Raw genomic sequence first — 13,392 nt, 5'->3', positions numbered from 1 at the left:
GGATGATATGATAATTCTATTTTGAATTTTTTGAGGAACCACTATACTCTTTTCCATCACAGCTGTACCATTTTACATTTCCATCAACAATGAACAAGGATTATAATTTTTCCATATCCTCATGAACACTTGATATTTTCTGTTTTGATTTCATTTTTTAGAAGCCATCTTAATAGGTGTAAGGTGGTATTTCATCAGGGTTTTGACTGGCATTTCCCTGATGATTACTGATCTTGAGACTCTCTCCATATACTTACTGGACATTTGCATATGATTTTTGGAGAAACATTTATTGCAAATATTTGCTCCTATTCCATGTTGCCTTATCAGTCTATTGATTGTGTCTTTGGATGCACAGAAGTTGTTAATATTGATGTACTCCAATTTATCTATATTTATTTTGTTGCCTGTGCTTTTACTTCATATCCAAGAAATCACTGCCAAATCCAATATTTAAGTTGTCCCAATATGTTTTCTTCAAAGACTTTTATAGTTTCTAGACCTTACATTTAGGTCTTTGACCCATTTTGAGTTGGTTTTGTATATGGTATAAAGTAAAGGTCCTACTTTATACTTTTGCATGTGGATATCCAGTTTTTCTAACACCATTTGTTGAAGATTGTCCTTCCCCCATTGAATGGTCTTGGAACTCTTGTCAAAATAATTTGACCATACAAAAAAGGGTTTACATCTGAGTTCTCTATTCTGTTCCATTGTTCTATGTGACTGTCTGTATGCTAGTACCACACTGTTTTAATTATTGTAGCTTTGTAATAAGTTTTGAAACCAGGAACTATGAGAACTTCAACTTTGTCCTTTTTCAGGATTTTTTTAAATACTATTTAGGATCTATTGAGACTCCATATTAATTTTGAATGCAATGTTGTTTTTGATACTGATATAATTATCTTCTTCACTAAACTCTAGTTTCTCTAAGCCTCTTCAACGAGGCCTAAACCTTGACTTATAAAAACTATAGACTCTCAGTATAAATGATTTTGCCCACCCCCCTACATGTACATTAAAAATTTTAAATACTATCAGAGTTCTAACAGTTCACTCCTTAGGATGACTTAAAGCTGCCAAAATAGTTTACTGTCATTTCTAACCAACACTTGATGACAGGCCCCTGTTCCTTTTATTAAACATTTACTAAAAAAGACTTACAATTGTGAGTTCTCTTTGTGTCCCTCTGAAATACATATGTGTATCTCTTTCAATTCAGAGCTATCTTTCTCAAGGACCCAAAGCCACTACTTTGAAATGAAATTAGGAAACATAGCGTCTCTGCCTTTCAGTCTCTGTGGTTGAGATAGAATCTTAACTTTAATAATTGTCAGCTAACAGACACAGTTTGCCTAATCACATTTACACTTACCAATCCTTTGTCATTTTTCACTTCCCTGACTCTACTAAGCCCCACTCACCTCCATCCGTTTTTCCTCATTCTCTCTTTAAAATGTCCAGTCTTCTCTGTACAAATAGATGTTGGACCATCTTTTCTATTGCAGTAGTATATTATTGATTGAAATCTGTCCTTACCACTTTAAGTGGTGTCCAGCTTTGTTTATATATTCGACAATAGCACTACATTGCATTTCTTTGGAGGGAGGAGAACTTGAATATCATATGTTACTTTAAAAATCTTAGCATTTCAGTAAACATCACATGACAGGTTCTTTGCTGTTATAGCCCATTGCTTGAGGCCATTCCCCATATAGAGGTTATTCTGAGAGTAGTACTGTCATCAAGCCAAAGCAGAGATACCAAGGCAGCTTTTCAGCATGGTGTTCAAAGAAAGTGCTACTAGAAGACAGGAGAATGAAATTAATAGCCTTGGAGTAATAGCTTCAGAGGGAGGCAAACAAAACATTTAAAATTCCAGATTTTTTGCTACTTACGTGCTGTTGGAAGTGGGTTTTCATACTGAGGAGTAGTATTTGTGGAATCTGGCTGCCTGAGCTGAATTCTCAATTCTGCCATTTTCTGTGTGGCTTTGGTTAAGTTTCTTAACTTGGATATGCCTCCGATTTCTGGTCTGTAAAATAGCAATGAGAGTCCTGATAAGATATTTTAAAACTTAGAGGTGACAATATATTTGGATATTAAAACTATGGTTAATATATACTGGTATCTGCATTGCCAAACATGATTCTAGGAACTCTTTATGAATGTTCTCACTGCTGGGCTGTTGGATATGAATACTAGGTAATAAAACAGGTTCTGTCTCCTGGAAGTAACTGCAAACCACACTTTGGCAGTCAGTTTTCAAAGCGGGTGTCACAAGCCAAATTCCCCATGTCTGCGTTCCCTTTTGACTGTACATCTAGAATCAAGCAGTAATTTCTAGCCAATTTGGAGATTGGTAAAAAAGGTACATCCTTTGTTCTGTGTGGCTTTTTCTTTCTGCACTGCTGCTCACCAACTTAATAAAAATCTCTTCTCAAAAAAATAAATAACAATAACAAGTATTTGTTGAGAATAATTATATACGAGTTACTGTTATTAACATATTAAATTCCCACATATCTCTATGAGGTGATCGTTGTTGTTATTGCCCTGGAACATATAACAAAATCAGGTATTTAATAACTGACAGGCAGTCTTTGATCTAATAAGTGGTAGAAACAGGAATGCCTCAGTCAATTCCCCAGATTTGTTACCAGTTTTTAACAACTAGGCATATTTTAGGATTACATAAAACTGAAAATAGTATTTGGTATGTGGTACTACCTTCTGTCTGCAGTGGCCTAAAACACTCCTCAGATGCAGAAGAGGGAAGTATGACAGACACTGCATATTGCTTCACTCAAGATCTAGCTCACTGTACTTTATCAAGCCATCCTCCAAGTCTAGTGATAAGACGACAACCATGCCAGTTACCATGCAGATAGGGTTGCTATGTTCATCATTACTCCACTGAGATATGGGTCACAGAATTATGGGAACTGTGCAGGGAAAAAAAAAAGGCAAAGAGACAAGGAAAAGTCATGTGAACTTGGCCCTCAACCCTTTAATCCTCCTGACTGCAAAACAATACATGTCATAGCTATCTTGCAACAAGTCCAAGGGTGAAGAGTTATACATTAGAGATAAAGGAAATGATGTGTATAAGTAGATTGAACCACTCACAGGGACCCTAATCTGCCTTTCCTATGATTTCTTGTTATGTTTAGCCAACAAACTTACAATAATTATTATGAAATAATTCAAGTAGAGTTTTCTATTTATAAGTGCAAAACAAAATTATCATTGAAATACAGAGCAACCATTAAGGTTTATCACCTCTATTTCTTTTTCCCCAAATCCTCTATTTTCCCTTAAATTTGGGAATCATCTTTGTTCTTTGCTACAAAAATGCCACATTCTATGTAGTTTGCATGAAGCAGTAGATTGTTCTATACATTCAGGAAAAATTAAGTTAATGGTGACAGGAATAAATAGAGTGACGATGAGACACAATTTTTTGACTGAGATCTGGTTTTTAAATTCTCTGTGTAGAGTACTGATGTCTGCTATTGGCATCTTGACTGCTGACATACACTTTGGAGCAAAAATATCCTTAAGACATCATGCTTTTGCTCCATTTTTTGCTCACATCTCATAAACCTAGAACAAATGCCCCCCCCCCCACCTCCCAGAATAATTTTTAGATATTTAGATCAAGAATTTTATTACTTCCATAGCAGACACATGCTATTGAGTCTCAGAGATGCACCCTGTGAGGATGCTTCCTTCATAAGAGGATGCGTTCCTTTCAACATCTGTGCTGTCTACATTTCTGGCATTAAATAAATCTAAGTCTGCTTGTTTCTACCCTCTTCTTGCTTTTGTATCTCTTAGTGGTTTGGGGTGAGGAATCCCCTATTCAACCCAGGTCAAGGAATCCCACAGATGTGTCGAGGTTTCAGCTTGAAACAATGAACATTGATGAATCAGCTAAATAATAGAAAGGTGGATAAATAATTGATGAAGTCAATATAATGATAATTTTAAAAAGTCACAAACATGAATATTTTAATATTATGTTAATTGATAAAATATTACAATTCCATTCCTAAAAGATCATATTACAAAAGTATGTGCTGCCTGGAACAGACATACATACACACATTTTGAGTGGCATTTTTTATTTCACTGAAAACAATTTTAGTATCCTCTCATCAAAGAGTGAGAAAAGAATACATATTTACATTATTGACCAGGAATATAAAGAAACATCATACAGACATTTAAAAAATGATGTGGAAGTAATCACAGGCTCCAACTAAGGTCTACAGCTCTTGGATAAGGAGAAAAACAAACAATATTACAAAATTCATACTTGCCCAGTAAAGAAGTGTCTGGTCTCTGCATTCAGAGTTGGAGTCTTAGTGTTCTGTGTATACAAATGAATGCCTTTGTGAATCTTTCACAATTAGAACAAATTAAGCCATATACTAAAATATTCACAGCACTTTTTTTAAGCATGAGGCTGATAAAATTTCTGGAAAACACTAACATAGTGAAAATGTCACGTCTGTCTTTCCACTAAAAAAATCAATTTAGTAAAGAGTAATGCTTGAAAATATTAAAATAATTGAAAAATGATTTCAAAATTATTTGAAAAATGATTATGTATGCATTTTAAAAACAGGAATGAAAAGTATACACAATACAAAAAATATGAATCTGGTTGTAGATGATGTTTATATGATTTTTTAAAATGAGAATTTATACATGTCTTAAAAATATTTACATACCAAACAAAATGCAAGAACAAATATCACAAGGCAAGGCCTAAAGCAATAACGCACAGCAAGCAGTATGATTTCTGAACAAACATTCTTTGCAAATTCTCCAACTGAATCCAGAGGGAGAGCAAGAAGCAGCTAGCCTAGCCTGCACAGCAGACCCCGCAGAGAAGTCCTCAGATCAGCGTCGCCCGCTGGGGCCCTGCCCTTGCTGGGCGAGGTAAAGAGATGGACTGCTTCTACGAAGTCATCTGCGCTTGCGCAGGAGGCTCTCTGGGCCGCCACTCCTGGGGCTCCCGCCACAGCTGGCTGTTGCTGGCACGAAGAGTGGAAAGTCCCGGAGGCTGAAGAAAGCAGAAGGGAGGAGGGGGGCGGGGGCGGGGAAGAGGCGTGCCATTGAACAAATTCAGAGAATGTACTAAAACATGAAAGCGGGAATGGTGTTGGGAGGTTTCCTAGGATTTACAAGGACTTTAGAGTCAACAGCAATACATAATCTTCTATCACATCCTGTCTGGGGGGAAAAATCAGCTGTGAAAGTCTTGGGGGCCGGTTGGAGAAATTTTCATGTGGAACAGAATCATGACCTAAGGGAACTATCCCCTTCATTTTTGATAGGAAGGATTTAGGTATTGTGGTTATTGAAGAAAGAATATCCTTATTTTGTAAAAATGCAGGCAGAAATGTCATGATGCTTTATATACTTTAAAATTGTCTACTTCACACTTAGGTATACAATGAGTTTACTATGGAAATATGTTAATAATTTTCTATTGCGGTGGTTGGATATAGGTGTTCATTTTACTATTCCTTTCATTTTTCTAAAAAGAAATCAAATTTTATTACACGTTTAAGCTTTTAAATTCAAGAAAGAAGTCATGTGCCAAATCATATACTAAAATGATAAAGGTACCAGAGCACCATATATTGCAATAACAATTTAATTCGCTTAAATGTGTTCCAACTTTCTATAAAATATTTTTTTAAACAGATCCCTTCTCTGCGCAGCCGCAAACCCGGTTTATACTCAGCATTCTGACTGCTCTTGGCTTCCAGCATGTGGACACCAGATGGCGTAGTGAGCTGGCAGCTCAGAATGTTTAAATCAATGCATCCCATAGACATGGGCAAAATGAGGGAGGGGAAAGGAGCTTGCCCTCAGGGCGGTGTGGGGTGTAAGGGATGAAAATAGAAAGGGGAACAGGAGTACTCAAGGTCCTTGCCATTACGAAAGCCTGTGAGCTCTCTCTGCTCCCTGCACCCTTGCTCCTTCCCAAGCCTAGATCCCCAATTGGCAATGTCCAGGAACATGCTCAGTGGACAGAAACCATCCTCACTTGTTCTTTCTGACAGGCAGACCTTATGGGCTGCAGGTAACATTTCAAGGAACAAGACTTGTACATTAAAAATTCCTCAACACCGCATTCATTCCTCTGTAGGCTGCCTGGCATCACTTCCTGTTTTTCCTCTCCCGCCTGTCTAGTCCCATGTTCTGCCCTTCATGCTCCTGACATCCTCACAAATTACCGTTCTCAGAGGCCCTTTAAATCCATTGGCCTCTTCCCATTCCCTTGCTTATGGTGAGGGCATGTTGGTACAAAGAAATAGAGGTAAGAATTTCTTACTTTTTCTTATTGTAAACAATACAAAAAAGATGAGAGTGCAGTGATATTGTTAAAACGCTAAAAAGAAAAAATATCAATCTTGTATTCTGTGCAAAGCAAAACATATTTTTTCAAAAACAAAGGAAAAATAAAGAATTTTTCATGTATGTTTAAGCTGAAAGAAGTCATCACAAATAGACCGTCATTATAGGAATTGTTAAATATCCAGCAGAAGGAACAAAATACGAGATGGGAATGTAAATCTACACCAAGGAATGAAGAGCACAGGAATTTGTAAACACATGAATAAACATATATTTTTTTCTTATTTAAATATCAGTGTATAATTTACAGTTTAGACAAAATAATCATAATGCAATGTGGGGTTATTTGTGTAAAAGTAAAATTTATTACAGCAATTTCATACAGCTTAGAAAATAAGAAATGGAATTATAGTATTTTAAGGTTTTTATATGTTGTGTGAAGTGGTATAATATCACTGGAAGATAAACTTTGAAGCTAAACATGTTTTGTTTTTTTTTTAAGATTTTATTTATTTGACAGAGAGACAGCGAGAGAGGGAACACAAGCAAGGGGAGTGGAAGAGGGAGAAGCAGGCTTCCCGCTGAGCAGGGAGCCCAATGCAAGGCTAAATCCCAGGACCCTGGGATCATGACCTGAGCTGAAGGCAGACGCTTAAAGACTGAGCCACCCAGGCGCCCCTGAAGTTGAACATGTTTACAGTAAATTCTAAATCAACCACAATAATAATTTAAAAGTTATAGATGAATAGCCAATAAGGAAAACAAAGTGGAATCATTAGACATACAATATTATTGCAAATATGGCAGATAAATAAGAACAAGTGATCAAAGAATACATGTGACAAATAGAAAAATGATCCATTTTAACTTAACTATATTAATGATGATTTTAAATGTAAAGGGTGTAAATCCACAAATTCAAAGACACATTGTCAGATTTGACATAAACACAAGAGCCAAGTATAAGTTGCCTGCAGAAATGTATTTTAAATTTAAAGGTATAAATAGGGAAAAACTAAAAGTATAGACAATTATATATATACTATTCTAACAAAAATCAAAAGATATCTTTAAGACAACATTAGTATCATTTAAATTAAATGTTATACTAAAAACACACCATCAGGGATAAAGAAGGTTATTTCACAAATTCTTTTTTTTTTTCTTTTAAGTGGGCTCTGCACCCAACATGGGGCTTGAGTTCTCGACGCTGAGGTCAAGAGTCAAATGCTATACTGATTGACCTAGCTAGGTGCTCCCAAGAAGGTTATTTCATAGTAACAACTTGTCAATTTATCAAGAGGACATAACAATCCTAATCCTTCATACACCAAATAACAGATTTTCAAAATGTCAACTCAAAAAATCTGATAATACCTCAAGGAGAAATACACAAATCCAAGATTATATTTGGAAATTAAGATACTCCTCAATATTTAGTAGAAAAGGAGAAAAATATCAGGAAGGATATAGAATATTTTTATTTTTTTAAAGATTTTATTTATTTATTTGACAGAGAGAGAGAGAGAGAGAGGGAGCACAAACAGGGGGAGTGACAGCCAGAGGGAGAGGGAGAAGCAGGCTCCCTGCTGAGCAGGGATCCCGATGCAGAGCTTGATCCAAGGACCCTGAGATCATGACCTGAGCTGAAGGCAGATGCTTAACTGAATGAGCCACCCAGGCGCCCTGAATATTTGAACAATACTATCAACTAATTAATCATTTATAGATTTATTTGCTTTACTCAACAGCAACAGAGTACACACTCTTCTCAAGGAGTGGTATGTATATATACAATGGGATATTCCTCAGCCATAAAAAAAAAAAAAATGAAATCTTGCCATTTACAATGAAATAGATGGAGCTAGAGAGAGAGACAAACCAAAAAACAGACTTTTGGAGCATTTACCATGATAGCCCATATTCTGGGACAAAAAAAGTTAAATAAATTTAAAAGAATCAAGGCATACAAACTCTAACATTCATTCTGGATCAAGTCTATCATAAAAGTAGGGCTCAAAGCCCAAAGAAAGGAGTTTCTTTCCTCAACCTGATAAAAAACATTTACAAAACCTATGGCTGATATCAAATATAATGGTAAAAAACTGATCCATTCTCTTTAGGATTGAAGTGAGCCAAAGATGTCCCACTCTCAGCACTTTTTCAACAAAGTACTAGATGCTTTAGCTAAGGAAATCAGGCAAAAAGAAATAAAATGAAAGTCATAGAGGTAGAAAAAAATAAGTAAATTATTTTGTAGTTGGTATATAGGCAATCTCAAAGAATCTACCAAAGAATTCCTAGAATTTAGAAGTGAATTTAGGGAGTTCTCAAGTATAATGTCAACACAGTGAATAGAACATTGGAAATTCAAATTGAAAACTCAATTCCATAGACAATAACCAAATATATATAAAAAACACCTTAGAAATAAGTCTAATACAACAAATGTGGGATCTTTAGCTGAAAATTACAGAACGCTAATAAAAAAAAAAAATCAAACAAGACCAAAATAAGTGGAAAGGTATACCTTGTTCATATAATGAAAGACTCAACATAGCAAAGATGCCAATTCTTCCAAGTTGATATATAGATGTTAAAAAATTCCTATACAAGTCCCATCAAGCTTTTTGGGTAAACATTAGCAAGCATAATTTAAATATTATGTGAAAAGGCAAAGTAGCTAAAATAATTTTGAAAAAGAACAATAAAATTGGAGGAATCACACAACCTGGTTTTTTAAAGTTTTTTTTTTTTAATTTAAATTACAGTTAGTTAACATACAGTATAATAGTAGTTTCAGGTATACAATATAGTGATCAACACTTCCATACAACACCTGGTGTTCATCACAGCAAGTGCACTCCTTAATCCCTATCACCTATTTAACCCATTCCCCCCACTCACCCCTCTCTGGTAACCATCAGTTTGTTCACTATAGTTAAGAGTCTGTTTTTTCGTTTGCCTCTCCCTCTAACTCCAATCATTTCATTGTAAATGGCAAGATTTCATTCTTTTTTACGGCTGAGGAATATCCCATTTATATATATATATACTACTTCTTAATCCATTCTTCAGTTGAATGGACCCTTGGGCTGTTTCTATAATTTGGCTATTGTAGATAATGCTGCTATAAACATTGGGGTGCATATATCCCTTTGAATTAGTATTTTTGTATTCTTTGTGCAAATACCTACTAATGCAATTGCTGGATCATAGGGTAGTTCTATTTTTAACTTTTTCAGAAAACTCCATACTCTTTTCCAGAGTAGCTGCACCAGTTTGCATATCCACCGATAGTGCAGGAGGCTTCCCCTTTCCCTACATCCTCACCAACACCTGTTGTTTCCTAAGTTGTTGATTCTGACTAGTGTGAGGTGATATTTCATTAGTTTTGATTTGCATTTCCACAATGATGAGCATCTTTTCATGAATCTGTTGGCCATCTATATGTCTTCTTTGGAAAAATGTCTATTCATGTCATCTGCCCATTTATTAATTGGATTATTCATTTTTGGGGTTTTGAGTTTTATCAGTTCTTTATGTATTTTGGATACTAACCCTTTATCAGATATGTCATTTGCAAATATCTTCTCCCATTCTGTAGGTTGCCTTTCAGTTTTGTTGACTGTTTATTTTGCTGTGCAGAAGCTTTTTATATTTATGGAGTCCCAATAGGTTTTTTTTTTTTTTCTTTTGTTTCCCTTGCGTAAAGAGACATATCTAGAAAGAAGTTGCTATGGCCAATGTCAGAGATGGTTACTTCCTGTGTTTTCCTCTAGGATTTTAATGGTTTCATGTCTCACATTTAGGTCTGTAATCCATTTTGAATTTATTTTTCACACAACCTGATTTTAAGACTTAGTGTATAGCTACAGTAATCAAGACACTGATATTGGTGAAAGAATAGAAATATATATCAATGGAAAATATAGTTTATAAATAGGCCCAGGCAATAATAACTAAAATATTTTTTAACCAAAACATTTTTTGACAAAGCTTACAAAAGGAATACAGTGGAGATTTAATTTTTAAAGCAGATGGTGTGGTTCTATATCCAATACACACACACACACACACACACACAAACACACATGCACACTGTTCCTCAATTCACACCTCATGCCTTATGCAAAATGAAACTCAGATGGACTGTTTATCTAAATTTAAAATGTAAAACTATAAAACTCTCCAAAGAGGAGAACGTTTGTTGACCTTTGTTTAGAAGAAGAGAAATTTGATATGGCAACAAAAGCATGATATATAAAAGAAAAAAATGGGGGTGCCTGGGTGGCTCAGTCAGTTCAGCATCTGCCTTCGGCTCAGGTCATGATCTCAGGGTCCTGGGATCAAGTCCCACATCGGGCTCCCTATTCAGCGGGGAGTGTGCTTCTACCTCTCCCCTCTGCTCCTGCTCTTTCTCTTTCTCTCCCTCTCTCAAATAAAATAAATAAAATCCTTTAAAAAAGGAAAAAATAGATATTGGACTTCTTCAAAATTAATAACTTTTGCTCTGTGAAAAACACTGTTATGAGATTGAAAAGTCAAGGTACAGAATGGGTGAAAATATTTACAAAGGTATGTCTGATAAAAGACATCCAGAAAAAAAAACAAAGAACTCTCTAAACCAAACAGTAAGAAAAATTTTTAAAAAATCTAATTAAATAATGGGAAAGTCATGAACAGACAGTTTACTAAAGAGAAGATAAGCACATGAAAGATACTCAACATCCTTAGCTATTGGTGAAATTCAAATTAATGTCACCATGGGATACTAGTATACCTACTAAAATTCCTAAAATATATTTTAAAAAAATGACAGTTCCAACACCATACACAAAAATAAAATCAAAACAGATTAAAGACCTAAGTGTGGGACCTGAAACCATAAACATCCTAGAAGAAAATACAGGCAGTAGTGTCTTTGACAGCAGCTGTAGCAATATTTTTTTTAAAAAAATATGTCTCCTCAGGCAAGGGAAACAAAAGGATAAATAAATTATTGGGACTATGTCAAAAATAAAAAGCTTTTGCACAGCAAGGGAATCCATCAACAAAGCAAAAAGGCAAACTACTGGGAGAATATATTTGCAAATAATATATCTGATCAGAGGTTAATATCCAAAATTATATAAAGAACTTAACACCAAAAAACAAACAATCTGATTAAAAAATGGGCAGAGTAATATAGAATTGTTGAATCATGGTATTGTACACCTGAAACTAATTTAAGACTTATTGTTAATTATTCTTAAACAAAAATATATGGACAGAGGTCCTGAGTAGACGTTTTTCCAAAGAAGACATACATATGGCCAACAGACACATCAACAGATGCTCAACATCACTAATCATCAGGGAAATGCAAATCAAAATCACAATGAGATATTATCTTACACCTGTCAGAATGATAGACTCAAAAATAAAAGAAACAACAAGTGTTGGCAAGGATGTGGAGTAAAAGGAACACTTGTGCACTGTTGGTGGGAATGCAAATTAGTGCAACCACTATGGAAAATACTTTGGAGGCTCCCCCAAAAATTAAAAATAGAAATACAATATGAGGTATTAATTCTACTACCAAGGATTTACCCAAATAAATAAAAAAAAGAAACTAAAAAAAGATATATGCACTTCTATTATTGTAGCATAATTTACAATTGCCAAGATATGGACACAACCTAAGTATCCATCAATAGATAAATGGATAAATATATATAATGGAATATATAGATATATATCTATATAATGGAATATTACTCAGATATAAAAAGAATGAGATCTTGCCATTGTGACCACATGGATGGACCTAAAGGGTATTATGCTAAGTGAAATAAGTCAGACAAAGACAAATACCATATGACTTCACTCATGTAGAATCTACAAAACAAAACAAATGAATAAACAAACAAAAAGCAGAATCTGACCTATAAATACAAAAAATAAACTGATGTTTGCCAGAGGGAAGGGGGTGGAGGGATGGACAAAGTGAGTGAAGTGGAGTGGGAGATGCAGGTCTCAAGTTATGGAATCAATAAGTCATCGGAATAAAAGACACAGCATAGGGAATATAGTCAATAATACTGTAATAGCATTGTGTGGTGACAGATGGTAGCTACACTTGTGGTGAGCACAGCATAACATATAGAGAAGTTGAATCACTATGTTGTACACCTGAAACTAATAACACTGTGTGTCAACTATGCTCAAATTAAAAAAAAATAATTAAAAAATGACAGTACCAAGTGGTATTAGAAATATATAAATGTACAGTTACTCTGGTAACACAGTTTTGCAGTTTCTAATAAGGTTAAAAATGTACTTACTATAATCTCCAGCAATGTCACTAATGGGAATATACCCTGGAGAAATGAAAACTTACGTTCACACAAGAACATGTACATGATTGTTCATAGCAGCGTCCTTGTAATTTCTAAAAACAGGAAATAACCCAAATATTCTTTCATAGCTGAAGGGAAAAACCAACAAGAGCATACCCATACAATGGAATACTACTCAGCAATATAAATGAATACACTACTGATACATGCATAGCTTGGATGGATTTCAAAGCATAAGCTGAGTGAAAAAAAAGTCAATCTCAAAAGGCTACTTTCCCTAGGATTTAAATTTATACAACATTATTGAAATTATAAAATTGTAGGTATGGGAAAGAGATCAGGGAGGGGAGGGATTAGGGCTGGGAGAAGATGCTACAATCACCAAAAAGTATGATGCAAAAGTAATTTGGAGGGTGATGGAAAAGTTATGCATCCTGAATGTGATGGCTGTTACACAAATATATCTGTGAGATAAAATTCCATAGACTTATATACAAAAAGAGTACATATAAAAAGTGGTGAAATCTAGGGTGCCTGGCTGGCTCAGTCAGTACAGCATGTGACTCTTGATCTCAGGTTTGCAAGTTTGAGCCCCATACTGGGTGTGGAGATTACTTAAAAATAAGGTCTTTTAAAAAAGTTAGTGAAATCCAAAAAGTTTTAAAAAATA

The sequence above is a fragment of the Phoca vitulina genome, unplaced genomic scaffold (assembly GCF_004348235.1).
Source record: "Phoca vitulina isolate PV1807 unplaced genomic scaffold, GSC_HSeal_1.0 scaffold84, whole genome shotgun sequence".
NCBI classification, from domain to species: domain Eukaryota; kingdom Metazoa; phylum Chordata; class Mammalia; order Carnivora; family Phocidae; genus Phoca; species Phoca vitulina.
The sequence above is the reverse complement of the archived record's forward strand: the minus strand, read 5'-3'. Positions refer to the sequence as shown.